The sequence below is a fragment of the Prionailurus bengalensis genome, chromosome D1 (assembly GCF_016509475.1).
Source record: "Prionailurus bengalensis isolate Pbe53 chromosome D1, Fcat_Pben_1.1_paternal_pri, whole genome shotgun sequence".
NCBI lineage: Eukaryota > Metazoa > Chordata > Mammalia > Carnivora > Felidae > Prionailurus > Prionailurus bengalensis.
This window is the reverse complement of record NC_057346.1, coordinates 110,688,916-110,704,360: the sequence shown is the minus strand read 5'-3', so window position 1 is coordinate 110,704,360 and position 15,445 is coordinate 110,688,916. Positions and strand designations below refer to the sequence as shown.

The 15,445-nt window shown below is 47.8% G+C and overlaps 1 long non-coding RNA gene across 1 annotated transcript; it reads right to left on the bottom strand.

Annotated features, from left to right (window-relative positions):
* Positions 1-884: 884 nt before the first annotated feature.
* Positions 885-15,422, bottom strand: LOC122484049. Its single transcript, XR_006297528.1, has 4 exons — positions 15,062-15,422; positions 14,488-14,711; positions 11,984-12,106; positions 885-1,161 (listed from the first exon to the last, which is right to left on the bottom strand). It is a non-coding gene; the product is annotated as an uncharacterized LOC122484049 (long non-coding RNA).
* Between the last annotated feature and the right edge of the window lie 23 nt (positions 15,423-15,445).

Below are 15,445 nucleotides of genomic sequence, written 5' to 3'. Positions count from 1 at the left end.
TCCGGAGAATCTGTCTGGCCAGGTAGGAAGAAAGACTTGCAGGGAAGAAAGTGCAGGCAGGGAGACCAGAGCAGAAGCTATTAAATATTCAGGACATGGGTGCTGAGATGCTGGGTTAGCAGTCAGAATGCAAAGGACAGGGAGCAACGAGAGATGTTGCAAAGGCAGGTGGCAAGGCCTGCGTTTGGGAAGGGAGGAGTGGGGGGGAGGCGTCGAAGATGACTCAGGATTTGAGCACGGGTGCGTGAGAGAAGGCTGGTGCCATGGGCAGGAGACTGGAATCTGGGAGGAGGAGCAAGCTCGATTTCATGCCTGTTCAGTTTAAGACGATGACAGGACTCCCAAAAGGAAACATCCAGTAGGCAGCGGCAACGTAGAGGTCAAGTCCAGTGACGAGGTCAGGGAGAGGTGGCCTCCAGGGCAGGGGGGACCGCCTGCACAGAAGCGACAGTTGAGCCCGTGCGCGTGGAGGGGTTCTCAGGGGGTGAAGAGAGACAGGGAGGTGGCGTGACGACAAGACCAAAGACGGCGCTCGGGAAATCCTCTCTAGAAGGTGGAAGACCAGCAAAGGAGAAGGGAGAGTGGCCGAGTGGCAGGAGAGCCAAGGCAGAGCAGTGTCCCGGGAGGTTCCCGAGAACTTCGCAAACGGCTGGTGTCATGCTGCCAGACGTCAAGGGAGAGATCACGAGGAGGAGATGGAAAGAGGAGGACGGCCCACCCTCTGCCCTCACATTTCCTATGTCCCTCTGTCCCCATTCTGCCGTCCCCAGCTGCCACAGTGACTACCAGTGCCACACCCACCGATGAAGGCCACACTGATTCATTCTCTAGTGACTCAGGTGTGGCGGCATTTTTCCACCCTCAAACTCAGACAAACGCACCGGTAACGTCAGGCTTAAGGAGCTAATTTGCCAAGAAACCCAAGTAAATCAGGGAAAGGAACATGTCTCCGAAAGGGCCTAGAGGTGGAATGAGGCCACAGCAGTGGCAGCTTGACGTGGTTTGGGGTCAGCTCCACCTCCAGGACTTACGGGATCCTCAGCATGACGGCTTGTGTTCTCCATAGTTCGTTCAGCCGAGTGCTACACTAGAAAACAACCTCGTGCCGGTCATGGCAGATGCGGACGGTTGGAGCTCCGGTGCCCCAGCTCCGAGGGCTTCCTGGTGGGAGAGGGGGGCCTGGAGCTAATGCGAATAGGGCCACAGGACAGGAGTGCACGCGGACTTCCCGAAGACGGCCCCGTAGCTAAGTATTTCAGAACGAGCCGGGAGGACGGAAGGTGGACAGGGTCCCGGGTCCTTCCTGAGCTCTGCTGTGGTCCTTAGTCTCTTGAAGGAAAAGGCATTTCCCAGAAACCTCCTTTGGGGCAGATGCCTCCACCTCGCGGAGAGGTTCTGCTGGCTTCCAGACCTGCAAGTCCCGCCCTTGACCACATGCCGTTTCTCGGGGCAGCCTTCCCCAAGAAGAGTTAAGGATTTCTGTGTTTATATTTTATGAGGGCACGTCTCATTGCTACAATACATCTCACTGCCTCCGCTAGAGACTGCCTCATCCTGGTGCTGTGTGTCTAGCCCAGGGTTGGCTACGTAGTAGGCACTCATGCCTCCTGTTTGGGCTGTTGGTCCTGTCCAGCCTGTGAGGATTGTGCATGTGCCGGACGAATGAAGTCTGGGGTCCCTGTCTAAGTCGCTTCTCCTGGGGGTTGTGTGGCCTTGATGGCAGGAGCCGTCTTTTTCTAGAGCCTGTTCAGCACGGAGGGCGTCAAAGCTGTCAAACTTCAGAAGCTGTCAAAGCGGGCTCTGTTTCACTTCCCGTTTCGAAGCCTGTGCCTCCACTGGGCCTGCCCACAGAGCGCTCATCCGAGGTCCGCTTAGGTGCAGGGCAGAGATGATCATCCCACACAGAGTGCAAAGGGCCATCTGGCTACGCCCCCCCCCCGCCCCCCGCCGCCCACATGCTCTCAGGGGGATGACAGCCCAGGATCCTCCCCCACAGTCCCACCCTGCTGGGATGTAAACTGGTACAGCTCCAAGGACGTCACATGGGCACTATTTGTCAAAATTACAAATGCACATATCCCTTTTGGTCCACATCTAGAAATGTATCCTACCGACACACTTGTATGTCTACAAGAACATACATAAGGTTATTTCTTATCTTACCATTTGTAACAGCAAAGACTATAAACAGCCTAAATGTCTATAACTAAGGTACCGGTAAAGTAAGTTACAGTATACGAACGACACTGTACTGTGAAAAAGTTCAAGCAAGCTCTGCATGTTTTGGTGTAGAATAGAATGAAATCTAAAATACATGTGAAGAGGGGCACCTGGGTGGCTCAGTCGGTTAAGCGTCCGACTTCAGCTCAGGTCACGATCTCAGGCTCTGTGAGTTCGAGCCCCGCGTCGGGCTCTGGGCTGACGGCTCAGAGCCTGGAGCCTGCTTCGGATTCTGTGTCTCCCTCTCTCTCTGCCCCTCCCCCGTTCATGCTCTGTCTCTCTCTGTCTCAAAAATAAGTAAACTTAAAAAAGCTGCTGAGGATTCAAATCAATTTAAAAAAAAATAAAATATACGTGAAGAAAGTGAAGTGGGGAAAAAAAAGGATTTACAGAACAGGCTACTATTTGGGTAAAGATGTGTGTATTCACTTGTATTGTGCATAAATATCTCTGAAAGGACACCTAGGAAACTGATGCCATTGGTTACCTTTGAGAGGAAGGTAATTTGGTGGGTTGGAAATAGGGAATGAAGGGAAATCTTCATTGACAGTACTTTTGAATTTTGAACTATGCGGCTGTATTACCTATTTAATCAATCAATAAGAAAAAAATCTCGGGGCGCCTGGGTGGCTCAGTTGGTTGAGCACCCAATTCTTGATCTTGGCTCAGATCTGATAGTTTGTGAGTTCAAGCCCCGCATTGGGCTCTGCACTGATAGTGCGGAGACTGCTTGGGATTCTGTCTCTCCCTCTCTCTGCCCCTTTCCCACTTGTACTCTTTCTCTCAAATAAATACACTTAAAAAAAAAAAGAAGGAAAAAAAAGTCTTACCATGTTCGTGCCGACATATTTAACAAATAGTTTAGGGGCGCCTGGGTGGCTTAGTCGGTTGAGCGGCCGGCTTCGGCTCAGGTCATGATCTCACAGTCTGTGGGTTCAAGCCCCGCGTCCGGCTCTGTGCTGACCGCTCGGAGCCTGGAGCCTGTTTCGGATTCTGTGTCTCCCTCTCTCTGCCCCTCCCCCGTTCATGCTCTCTCTCTGTCTCAAAAATAAATAAACGTTAAAAAAAAAAAATTTTTTTTAAAAATTTAAATACTAGAGGGGCGCCTGGGTGGCTCAGTCAGTTAAGCATCCAACTTCAGCTCAGGTCATGATCTCACGGTTCCAATCGCGGATTTGAGCCCCGCATCGGGCTCTGTGCTGACAGCTCAGAGCCTGGAGCCTGATTTGGATTCTGCGTCTCCCTCCCTCTCTCCCCCTCCCCCTCCTCAATGATAAGAGGAGACATTAAACATTAAACAAACATTAAACAAAAATACTAGAGACAATTCTACTAGGGTAAAGGGGGCATTGTGTCATGCATTGCAATGGCTCTGTGGATATCTCTGGACTCGTAAAGCTGTACTCTCACTACGTTCCATGGGGACAGAAGGGTCTTCTACCTGTTCCGGGGGGGAGGGGGAGTGTTGGCAGGGGGGGAGACCCGTCGCCTCTTCTTTTTCACTGGCTCCCAGCCAGGCGTCTGGCACTGCCCACACTGGGACAAGAGTCAACTGTCATGGTGACCGGTTTCACAACAGTCCCAACATGATGAGTCCGGGAGAGGTCCGACCAGTTTTTTCCTTTACTCACTTAACAAGTACAGGGCAGGGGCACCTGTTAGTGTGAGCAGTATGTGAAGTCCGCACCTTGGGTTCCGAGCCTTAAAGAGTTTCTATTCTACCCTTAAATATACGACAAGATGCCCACTTTTTTTTTTTTTTTTTTTTCGAGAGAGAGAGAGAGAAAGAGCTAGCAGGGGAGAGGCAGATAAAGAGGGAGACAGAGAATCCCAAGCAGGCTCCACACTGTAAGCGCAGAGCCGGATGTGGGGCTCGAACCCACGGACTGCGAAATCATGACTTGAGCCAAAGTCAGACGCTTAATCTACTACTGAGCCACCCAGGCATCCCAAGATTCCCACCTTTATTTTTTTTTTTTTTAATTTTTTTTTTTCAATGTTTATTTATTTTGGGGACAGAGAGAGACAGAGCATGAATGGGGGAGGGGCAGAGAGAGAGGGAGACACAGAATCGGAAACAGGCTCCAGGCTCTGAGCCATCAGCCCAGAGCCCGACGCGGGGCTCGAACTCCCAGACCGCGAGATCGTGACCTGGCTGAAGTCGGACGCTTAACCGACTGCGCCACCCAGGCGCCCCTAAGATTCCCACCTTTAAATAAGATTGGCAAAAACTAAAAAACTTGGACAGTATATCTCAGTTGGCAAGCTGAGGGGAAACTTGTAAGAGCATAAAACTGGCCCGGCCTCCCAGAGAGAGGAATTTGGTAGTGCTCATAAGACAGAATGGCATTTACCCTCTGACCCAGAAATGCTATTTCTAGGAATTTCTCCCGAAGATTCACTTCCACAGACCTATAGCAACGTATGCACAAGCTTATTCACTGTGGCATTATTTATAATGGCAGAATGTTGGAAAGCACCTAAGTTCCATGGAAGCTGATTAAATAAACCCATCAGTGCAATACTGTGTAGCTATTAAAAAAAAAAAAAGATTTTCATTAGCTGATACAGAGTGATTTCCATGATAGATTGCCAAATATGTAGTATGCTACCTTTGTGTAAGAAAGAAGGGAAAATAAGAAAATAAGATATATATCTGAAAAAAGAAACACAGGAGGAGTAAACCAGAAACGAATGGTAACATAATTGTACAGAAAAAATAACACAAGAATTCAAATAAATGTTCAATACAGTTCATGGACTTCCTAAGGACTACAAAAAAAAAAAAAAAAACAACACTTGAGCTTTACTTAATTGGTTTGTTGTTGATAATATCAGCGTAGGAATTCTAAAACTGTTGTTGTTTTTGTATGAAAGATACAAAAAAATGAATAAATATATAGATGTTGGAAATCAGAGATTACACTGTGAAAAAAGGGAGATAAAATATGGAATGAAGGAAGGTGAGGAAAAATCCAGAAATGTCAGATCTGAATTGGAGGTAACAGTATGCAGAATTTTGTTGTTGTTGTTGTTGCTGTTAAGTAAGCTCTACACCCAATGTGGGGCTTAAAATCATGACTCCGAGATCAAGAATTGGGACCTCTACCTCCTGAGCCAGCCAGGCGCCCCTAGAATTCATAAATTTTTTTCACTTTATTGAAATATAATTTATCTACAGATTTTAAGCATATAGTTTTGGTAAATGTATACACTGGGGTAACCATCAACCCAATTGAGATCTAGAATATTCGATCAGCCTGAAAGTTTCCTTACTCTCCTTTGCTCTCTTTCACCCTTTTGTTCTTGATAATTGGTAAATTGCATTTTCCCTCTTTTTTTTCTTAATCCATCTTGCTAGCAGTTTATCCATTTCACTGATTTTTTTTCAAAGAACCAACTTTTAGTTCTGCTTTCTCTGCTCTTTATGTATTTCTATTTCACTAATTCCTGCTCTCATTACTCATTTTTTGGGATTTAACTTGTTCTTTCTTTTTTTTTTTTTTTTTGGCTTATTTTATTTTGCTCTTTGTTTCGACTTTTTGACTATAGGACTGATGCATCTATAAACATTTGTATACTGGTTTTTGTGTAAATATATGTTTTCAGTTCTCTTGGGTATATATTTAGGAGTAGAATTGCTGGGTCATGTGGTAAAAATATTTAACTTTTTGGAAAACCTGCCAAACTTCTTCCAGCTTCTTAGGGTAGAATCATAGAATACTGATTTTTTTTTATTTTTTTTTTCAACATTTATTTATTTTGGGGACAGAGAGAGACAGAGCATGGACGGGGGAGGGGCAGAGAGAGAGGGAGACACAGCATCGGAAACAGGCTCCAGGCTCTGAGCCATCAGCCCAGAGCCCGACGCGGGGCTCGAACTCACGGGCCGCGAGATCGTGACCCGGCTGAAGTCGGAAGCTTAACCGACTGCGCCACCCAGACGCCCCTAGAATACTGATTTTAAAGCTTTCTTTTTTTCCGATTTAAAGTTCTCAATTTCCCTCTAAAGCACTTCTTCCAGCTACACAAATTCTGATACGCTGTGCTTTTGTTTTGTTCAGTTTGAGATACTTTGCCTTCATTGTGTTTTCTTCCTTGACTCATTAGTCATATATATACATATATATGTTTTGCGTTGTTTTAAGATTTTATTTTTAAGTAATCTCTACACAAGGTGGGGCCTGAACTCATGACCCAGAGAACAAGAGTTGCAGGTCCCACCAACTGAGCCAACCAGGCACCCCTAGAAATATATTCCTTAATTTGTAAACATTTGGGGTTTCCCAGATATATTATCATTTCTTTCTGATTTAAGAGAGCATATTCTGTGAGGTTTTAATCTTTCGCAGTTTGTCTCGTGCCGAGGATACGATCTATTTCAGGGAGCGCTCTATGTGTGCTTCCAAACACTGCGGTTCTGCAATATTACGGGATAGAGTTCCCGCAGATACATACAATGTCGGCTCTGTCAAGTTGGTCGTCCTGCTCAGACTTTCTATACCCTATTGCTTTTTTTGTCCAGTTAGTCACTTATCAATTACCAACGAAGAGTTTTCCAATCTCTGTGATTACGCATTTGCCTTTTTTCCCCCTTAGTTCTCTCAGTTTTTACTTCAGTTTTTTTTGTAGCTCTGCTATTAGGCGCATATACGTTTAGGGTGATAGCTTCCTGTTCAGTGGGTCCTTTCCGGATTACGAAATGCCTCTCTTTAATTCTCCTTGTCTGGACGTTAACCTGGCCTGATGCGAATGTAGCTGTAGCAGCTTCTTGTGCTTTCTAAGGGCCTAGCATATCTGTTTTCATCCTTTTACTTTCAGTGTCTGTAGAAAAATTCTCTCTCTTTTACATATTATATGGCGGGGTCTTGACAAGCTCTGTGTTTTAACTGGAATATTTACATTTACTGGACTTATTCATACAGTTGGCTTTAGGTCTATGTTTAGTCTGTGTTAGTCTGGGTTTAGTCTGCTGGGGCCACCATAACAAAGTACCACAGATTGGGTGGCTTCAACAACAGAGATTTCTTTTCTCACAGTTTTGGAAGCTAGAAGTCTGAGATCAAGGTGTTGACAGAACTGGTTCCTTCTGAGGGCTGTGAGAGAAAGATCTACTCCAGGCCTCTCTCCTTGTCTTGTCGACGGCTGGCTTCTCCCTGCGTCTTCACGTTCTTTTCCTTCCGTATGTGTCTGTATCCCAATCTCTTCTTGTAAGGACACCAGTCATATTGGACTCGGGTCCAGCCGAATGACCTCATTTTAACTGAGGATCTCCGCAGGGGCTCTAACTCCAAATACAGTCGCATTCTGAGGTGCTGGAAGTGAGGATTTCATCATATGAATTTGGAGAAACAGAGCAAGGTCTGTCACCTTACTACTTTTTTTCTATGTGTCCTTTAATTCCTCAGTTCATCTTTTCCTGCCTTCTTCTGAGGAACTGAATATAATTAATACCATATTTACATATTATAATTCAATAGTCAGGATTTAAATATCATTAATATTATATTTTACTTCCTTTTTTGCTTTTTAGCTAGATCTCTTTTTATTATTTTTTAACGGTTGCCTTATAAATTATAGTATGTAGGGGCACCTGGGTGGCTCAGTAGGTTGAGCATCCAACTTCAGCTCAGGTCATGATCTCACAGTTCGTGAGTTTGAGCCCTGCGTCGGGCTCTGTGCTGACAACTCAGAGCCTGGAGCCTGCTTTGGATTCTGTGTCTCCTTCTCTCTCTGTCCCTCCCCAGCTTGTGCTCGCTCACTCGCTCTCTCTCTCTCAAAAATAAACATATAAAAAAAAAAAGAAATTATAGTACACATCACTAGTTGATCACAATCTAATTGAACTTCACATTTCACAGATATTAGAGCCTTACAACAATATAAGTTTATTTGCTCTCCCATTATTTCTACTATTATATTTTATTCCTCCATATGTCATAAACTGTATCTTATGATAATATTACTTTTGCTGTAAATAGATACTTGTCTTTTGTGGAAATTGAGAAAACAAAAAAGTAACGCTTTTAAATTTACCCAACTTTTACCATGTCTGTGGTGCTTCATTCCTTCCTATGGATCCAAGTTCCCAAATTTCCTTTCAGACTGAAGAACGCCCTTTAGCATTTCTCGGAGCGCAGGCCCGCCGGCAGCAAAGTCTCTTCTCTGTCGCTCTTTTTAAGTTTTATGTATGTGTGTATGTATGTACATGTTTATTTATTTACTTATTTTGAGAGAGGGAGAGAGTGGGGAAGGGGCAGAAAGAGAGGGAGAGAGAATCCCAAGCAGGCTCCACGCCGCCAGCACAGAGCCCAGTGCAGAATTTGAACTCACAAACCACGAGATCACGACCTGAGCCCAAATCAGGAGTCGGCTGCTTAACTGACTGAGCCACCCAGGAGCCCCATCCTCTATCATTTCTCATAAAATGTCTTTACCTGTCTCTCCTACTGCAAGATATTTTCATTGGCTACAGAATTCTAGATTGTCTTCTTTGTCAGCACTTCAGAGTGTGAGCTCACTGTCTCTGTCCTCCACTCTTCCACATCACTGTTCCCCGATATGGAACCTACCTGCTTTCAAAATGTTTTCTTTACCTCTGGTTTTCAGCACTTGGACTATGACATGCTTACTCCAGGTGTGATTTTCCTGTGCTCATCCTGTTTGTGGCTTGCCAAGCTTCTTGAATCTGTAAGTGAATGTTTCTCATCAAATTTCACATTTTTTTTTCTTACCATTATGTCTTCAAATACATATATTTTTCTGTCCCGTCCTGTCTCTCCTCTCTTTCTGGAACTCCAGACACATACGTTAGGCTGCTTGAGATGGTCCTATAGATCGCTTGGGCATTGTTAATTTCTATTCAGTCCTTTTGTTTCTGATTTTCAGATGAGATCATTTCTCCAGACTTGTCCTTAAACTCACAGCCTATTCTTCTTCCAAGCCTTCTTCAATCTTTTGGTAAGCCACTCCAATGGATTTTTCAATCTATTTGGTTCTTTACAGTTGTATTTTTTTTTAATGTTTATTTATTTTGAGAGAGAGAGAGAGAGAATCAGAGAGAGAAGGAGACATCTCTGAAGAAGCAGGCTCTGAGCTGTCATGTCAGCATAGAGCCTGACGCGGGGCTTGAACTCAAGGACTGTGAGATCATGACCTGAGCCAAACTTGGACGCTTAACCCACTGAGCCACGCAGGTGCCCCAATTCTTTACAGTTTTAATTACTCTGTTAAGACTCCCAATTAAGACCACTATATTTTCCTTCAAGTCCTTAGTCATATTTATAGTAACTACTTTGCAGTCCTTGTATGCTAATTTCAACATTGGTATTATCTCATGAGTATGTTTCCGCTGACTTTTTTCTTTTTTTTCCTTTAAGTTTATTTATTCATTTTGAGAAGGACAGTGCAGAGAGAAAGAGAGAGAGAGAGAGAGAGAGAGAGAGAGAGAGGAAGAGAGAGAGAATCCCAAGCAAATTCCACACGGTCAGTGCAGATCTCAACGTGTCGCTTGATCTCATGAATCACTAGATCATGACCAGAGCTGAAATCAAGAGCTGGATCCTTAACTGACTGAGCCGCCCAGGTGCCTCAGAATAATAGATTCTACAAAACACATAATAAATGTAGAAGGAATGATAGAATTTAAAAAAAACACAATGAAATAATAATTTAGGCAAAGGTCATTCCTTGATACTAAAACCAATGATTGACAGATTGTTGGGGACAGGATATTCATGCAACTTCAACTTACCACACAGCTCATGACTACAAAGCGAAAGGGTTCCTGGACAATGGAAAGATCTAGCAGATGACCCCTTAACCAGCAACCAAATTCAACATCAGCAATAATGAGATCGGGCAACATTAAATGGTTGAAGTAATGAAACAGAGAGAACTTTCTGCTCATACAATATTCTTGCAGAAAGGTTTAATCTGAATCTAACTGCAAGGAAACATTCAAGCAAATTCAAATTGGAGGATATTCTATAAGACAACTGGGCTGGGTTCTGCAAAAATGGCAGTGTCATGAAAAACAAATAGGAAGGAACACTATTCTCGATCAAAGAAGAATCAAGAGACATGACAACTAAACGCAGCCTGTGATCCCTGATTGGATCTTGAAACTTTTTTTTTTTTTTTAAAGCTGTAATGGAAACTTTAGGGCTATTTGGGGAAATATAATTATGGTAGGCAATCTAGATAATAATACTGCGTCATCGTGAAGTTTCTTGGCCGCTGTGAAAACAGTTTGGCGACTCCTCAGGAAGTTGAACACAGACTCTACCATATGATCCAGCAACCCTAATTCCAGGTACGCGCTAAAGAATCAAAGCAGGGACTCAAACAGATGTTTGTACAGCCGTGTTCACGGCATCATCCAGAGTGGCCAGAAGATGGGAATAACCCCTATGTGCATCAACAGGTGAAAGCCGAAGCAAAATGTCGTCTATCCAGGCAGCGGGATGTTATTCGGCCTTAAAAAGGAATGACGTTCTGACCCATGCTAGAAAAATAGATGAATCTTGAAGATATTAGGCTAAGGGACATAAGCCACACATAAAATGACTATTGAATGATTCCACTTGCATGAGGTGGATGAGCAAAGGTATGGAGATAGAAAGTAGAATAGAGATTGCCAGGGTGGATGGGATGTTTAATGAAAAAGTTCTGGAAATGGCTAGTGAGGAGGGTTGCACGACATAATGAATGTAGTTAATGCCACAGGCCGTGGCGGAGGCCCGCCAAGTGAAGAAACGAGCTGCACAGCCGTGTGGACTGCTGGGATAGACAGGCAGCCGCTGTTCTGGACACTTCTGCTAAGTTCCAAGCCTTCCCGGGCCACATAACTTATGGGGGGCGGGGTACATATAATGAGCTCTGTCTCCCCGGCCTTTAGGGGCACCCTCCTTCACCCAATCTGTCGCTCTCCCCCACGATTATGTCTGACTTGAGCGAGGCCAGCATGTGGCCCTTGCTTTTATCCGGGTCTTCTTCCACCCGCCCCTTTCTGCCGCACCTCCCTCTCCATCTTCACCCCCGAGGCTCGCCGAGCTTCTGCGGGTCGCGCCAGTGGGGTGGAGTGTGGCATCTGTACCCAGGCCGGGGAAGCTCACCGGGCAAACTCCGCCAACTCGCCTCCCCGCCCAGTGGGAGGACAGCTTTGTATTCTCAGTTCTCCAACCCAGACCCAGAATCCCCTCTGGTGTGCCAGCGGTCCAGGCAGCTGCAGAGCAGGAGAAGGGGCACCGGCTCCCCGATGCGACATGCCGCCACGGGAACAAGTCAGAGTCTAGCGCGGGTATAGGAGTGAGACTCTGGCCAAATGTGTCTGAGAACAGCTGGGCCAGGCTGGAAAACTGAGGCAAAGGGGTAGGAAATTCTGACTGAAATGAGAAGGAAGGGGCGTACGGCTCTGTTTTCAGGTCAGCCTATGACTACGGCCCTGCCGGTAGGCAGATGGCACCCCTTCAGTGACAGCCGAGGGAGCGGAAAGATCGCCGGTCTCCATGCCACCGTCTGGCTCTTTGGTCTACAACCCCAAAACTCAGATCTCTCAGGTGGAAAAGTCAAGGTCATGATGTAAGACTTTCTGGCCGCTGTGAATTGTAAAGGACCGGCACGCCCCTGAAGCAGGCTGACGTAGGCCTCCGGGGCAGGCACTCGGCTGTGGTGACCTCCTCTCAAACGCCAGGCCTGGAGTTGCCAAAGCTTCGCGTGGCACTTGGCTACTCGGGAATCCCGATGCCCAGTGGGCACTTACCCGCAGCCAGTGGAGTGGGAGCAAACTGGAAGAGCAGGACTCCAGAGTGGACGTGCAGGCTGCCGGGAAGATGAAAGCACAGCCGGTTCTGGGTCCCTCCAGAAGTCCGGCGCCATCCCCCATCTAGGGACAAAACAGTCAATCAGTCGTGCCCCATCCCTTCTTTGGTTGAACCCACTTAACCCTCCCCCAGTTTCTTCAATCCGAGGATGATTTCACGCTTTGTGAGCAACAAAAGGACCCCAGAGGGGAGCCTAAACAGGACCTGGGAGGGTCTGCCCTGTCCTCAAGCCACTCTCCTCTCAATATTCTCTGCTTTGCCGTCCTCAAAAGGTGTCGTCCTTTGCGACACCTCTGTCCCAAGTGCTGAGGTGGTTCTCCCTTTCCCGGGTCTTTGGACAGCTGTTCTAGGTGGTCCCCTTCAGGGCTAGAAGGGCACGGCCTTGAAGTCAGCCTGATGATGGCGCCAGCGAGGCCAACTTCCTTCCTCTGCGGGGGGGCTACAGGCCTTGGCAATCTGTTGGCATGGGGGACACAGTTTCCGCTCCCAGGTGGGTCACAGATGGGACAGACATCCTCTGGGGAGGAGTGGGCCGCAGACAGAGGAGAGCCAAGAACAGCCACAAATGCCACGAGACCAAAGTATCCATCACTGGCCCTCAAGACTGCTTCACAATCCTGCGCTGTAGTTTCCTCCCCTGGTGGTAGTTCGGCTCACTTCTGGGGAAGGAGGCTCACGAACCCTCCTACCCGTCCACCAGACCCTATTCACTTGACTCCTAGTCACTGTGCTAGACATGCCAATGATATGGCCCCCCCAAACGCCTGCCGATCACGTTCTTCCCTTCCCGGGGTGTCTGTAAGACAGCGTGTAAGCTTAACACCAGGGTCTCAGGATAATACCTTGTCTCGCCAAGACTCAGAGCCCCTGTTCCTCCACTAATATTTCCTACACGTGTGTGCTATGCTGGGAGTAAAACACTGACCAAAATCCATTCCCTGCTCTCAAGAGTTCACATCTAGATGGGGCTCCAGACATTTCTCCCCCATTCTCGGGGCTACCGGGGGTGGGGAGTGCCCACAGTATCTTTTCCCCACTCCCTGGCACATCCACATTGCCTACATCCCTCAAGGCCCCGCTGAAGTGCTGTCTGCTCCTTGCTGCTCTCATGACACAGCCACTTAGCAGTGGTGTCTCCGGCCTCTGAGTGTTCACGGTAGACACCTGTATCTCTCTCATGATGTGTCATGTTCCTCTTGTATTACGTGTTCGGTATGCATAGTCGATCTCCTCTACAGACTCTGTTTTCTTGAGGGCAAAGATCATCTCACACATCTCTGGATCCTTCAGACCACGCCACACAATGTCAGGTACATAATACGTGGCCAAAAACTATTCGTACAATGCGGCTTCCTCACACAGATGCTCTTTGGATGAACGGAAACTTGTTTGTGAAGCCACTGGGAGTTCCCAGATTTAATAAATAATACATTTTATCACTAACTTAAAGTTCCTTGTTGGGATTTTCCCAATGAATACAAAGTTAGAACTCAATGCAAGTAGTATACGATTCTTATGTATTCCTTGTAATTGTGTGTGTATTCCTCTGGTCTTAGGTAAATGTTATATAAATATTATAATTCAATATTCTGCGGTTTCTGCATCATAGCATGTAAATGCTCACATCTTGCTTTTTTTTTTTGGTAATGTTTATTTATTTTTGAGGGAGACAGAGCATGAGCGGGGTAGAGGCAGAGAGAGAAGCAGACCCAGAATCCGAAGCAGGCTCCAGGCTCCGAGGTGTCAGCACAGAGCCCTTCGTGGGGCTCGAACCCATGAACCACTGCCAGCTCATGATCTGAGCCGAAGTCAGATGCTTAGCTGACTGAGCCACCCAGGCACCCTGGTGCTCACATCTTCTATGAATTAGAAGGAAGAAAAAGTATTTTCAACACTGCGTGGTGTTGGCCCTTGCACGCTCCCTCCCTACCAAGTGGTAATGATATAACTCAGACTTTTCCTGAAGGAAGGAGATACACAGGTTGAGAGCATCCAGCCTTGGGTAAGAAGACTCAGGCTTCCCCATTGGAATCAGCCTATGAAACCATCCTGCCTAGGAGAATGGATTTACCCATCAAGAAAAATGACTCCAAAAATTAGGTAAAGGTCTCACGGTAGCTAAGGAATCTTCTTCTTCTTTTTTTAATGTTTATTTATTCTTGACAGAGAGAGAGAGAGAGACAGAGCATGAGCGGGGGATGGGCAGAGAGAGAGGGAGACGCAGAATCTGAAGCAGGCTCCAGGCTCTGAGCTGTCAGCACAGAGCCCGACGGAGGGAGGGGGGCTCAAACTCACAGACCGAGAGGTCATGACCTGAGCCGAAGTCGGACGTTCAACCGACTGAGCCGCCCAGGCACCCCGGAATGTTCTTTAAAGTATGGGAAATGATGGCTGGGACTTGGGACAACGCTTACTAGGTGCAGGCCTAGGGCTAAAAACTTACGCGCATTATCTCATTTAACCTTCAAACACTTGAGGTAACAGTATGATTACCCCTGGTTTTGCAACTGATGAAACCGAGGCTCAAGAGATGTGAAAACTTTGTCCAAAACCACACACCCGAGTTTCTCTGACTCCAGATCCTGAGCTGAGATTGTCGCTCAAAACCATCCAGCTCCCCGTGTCTGGCACGCGGGGCGCACTGTGGGGGTAATGATCCCATATTCTCTAGAAGAGACCGTAAAGATCATCTGCTTCAACCTCGTCACTTTGCAATAGAGGAAAACGGGCTCAGAGAGATGAAGGGACTTGTCGTCCTCCCCCCCCCCGTGGCACGGAGCCAGAGGCTGCTCTGCAACGGGATCGCGAGGTGCCCTAGAATTCCAGCCCAAGCCCCACTTGACGGAGGAGGAGCTGAAGCCACGTTTGGTGAGCCCCGGGTCCCGGACCCAGGAGAGGCAGAGCCGGACTCAACCCCGGGGGCGCTCCCTGCCTTGCCCGGCCGGCGCCCCTCCACGCTCACCTGCGGCGCCACCCATCCCGCGGGCGGCCGCGCCCGACCCGCGTCCCGGCAGTACCTGTCTGCGGCGCGCAGGCTTTCGGCCGGGGACCGGGCGCTGGCGCGGAGCGAGGCGGGCTGCGCGGGTCAGAGCCGGACGGACGCTGGCCTCGCCGACCCGGGCCTCCCCGGGCCCCTCCGCCTCAAACTCCGAGGCCCAGGAAGCGCGCGGACCGCCGGACGCCGAGAACTTGGCAGCGCCGGTCCCGGGAGGCAGAGCCGCCTGGCCTCCTCCCCTCGAGCCCCCTATTCTGCCCCCTCGGCTGTCCGCAGACCCAGCCTAGCGCGAGGGCACCTGAGGGGGAACAACAGCCACGCGCCCCGCGGAAGTCCAGCACCTGGGACCCTAGAGGGCGAGGTTCCCATGGAAACGAGAGAGGCTCTTCGCGCCTGCGCGGACGCG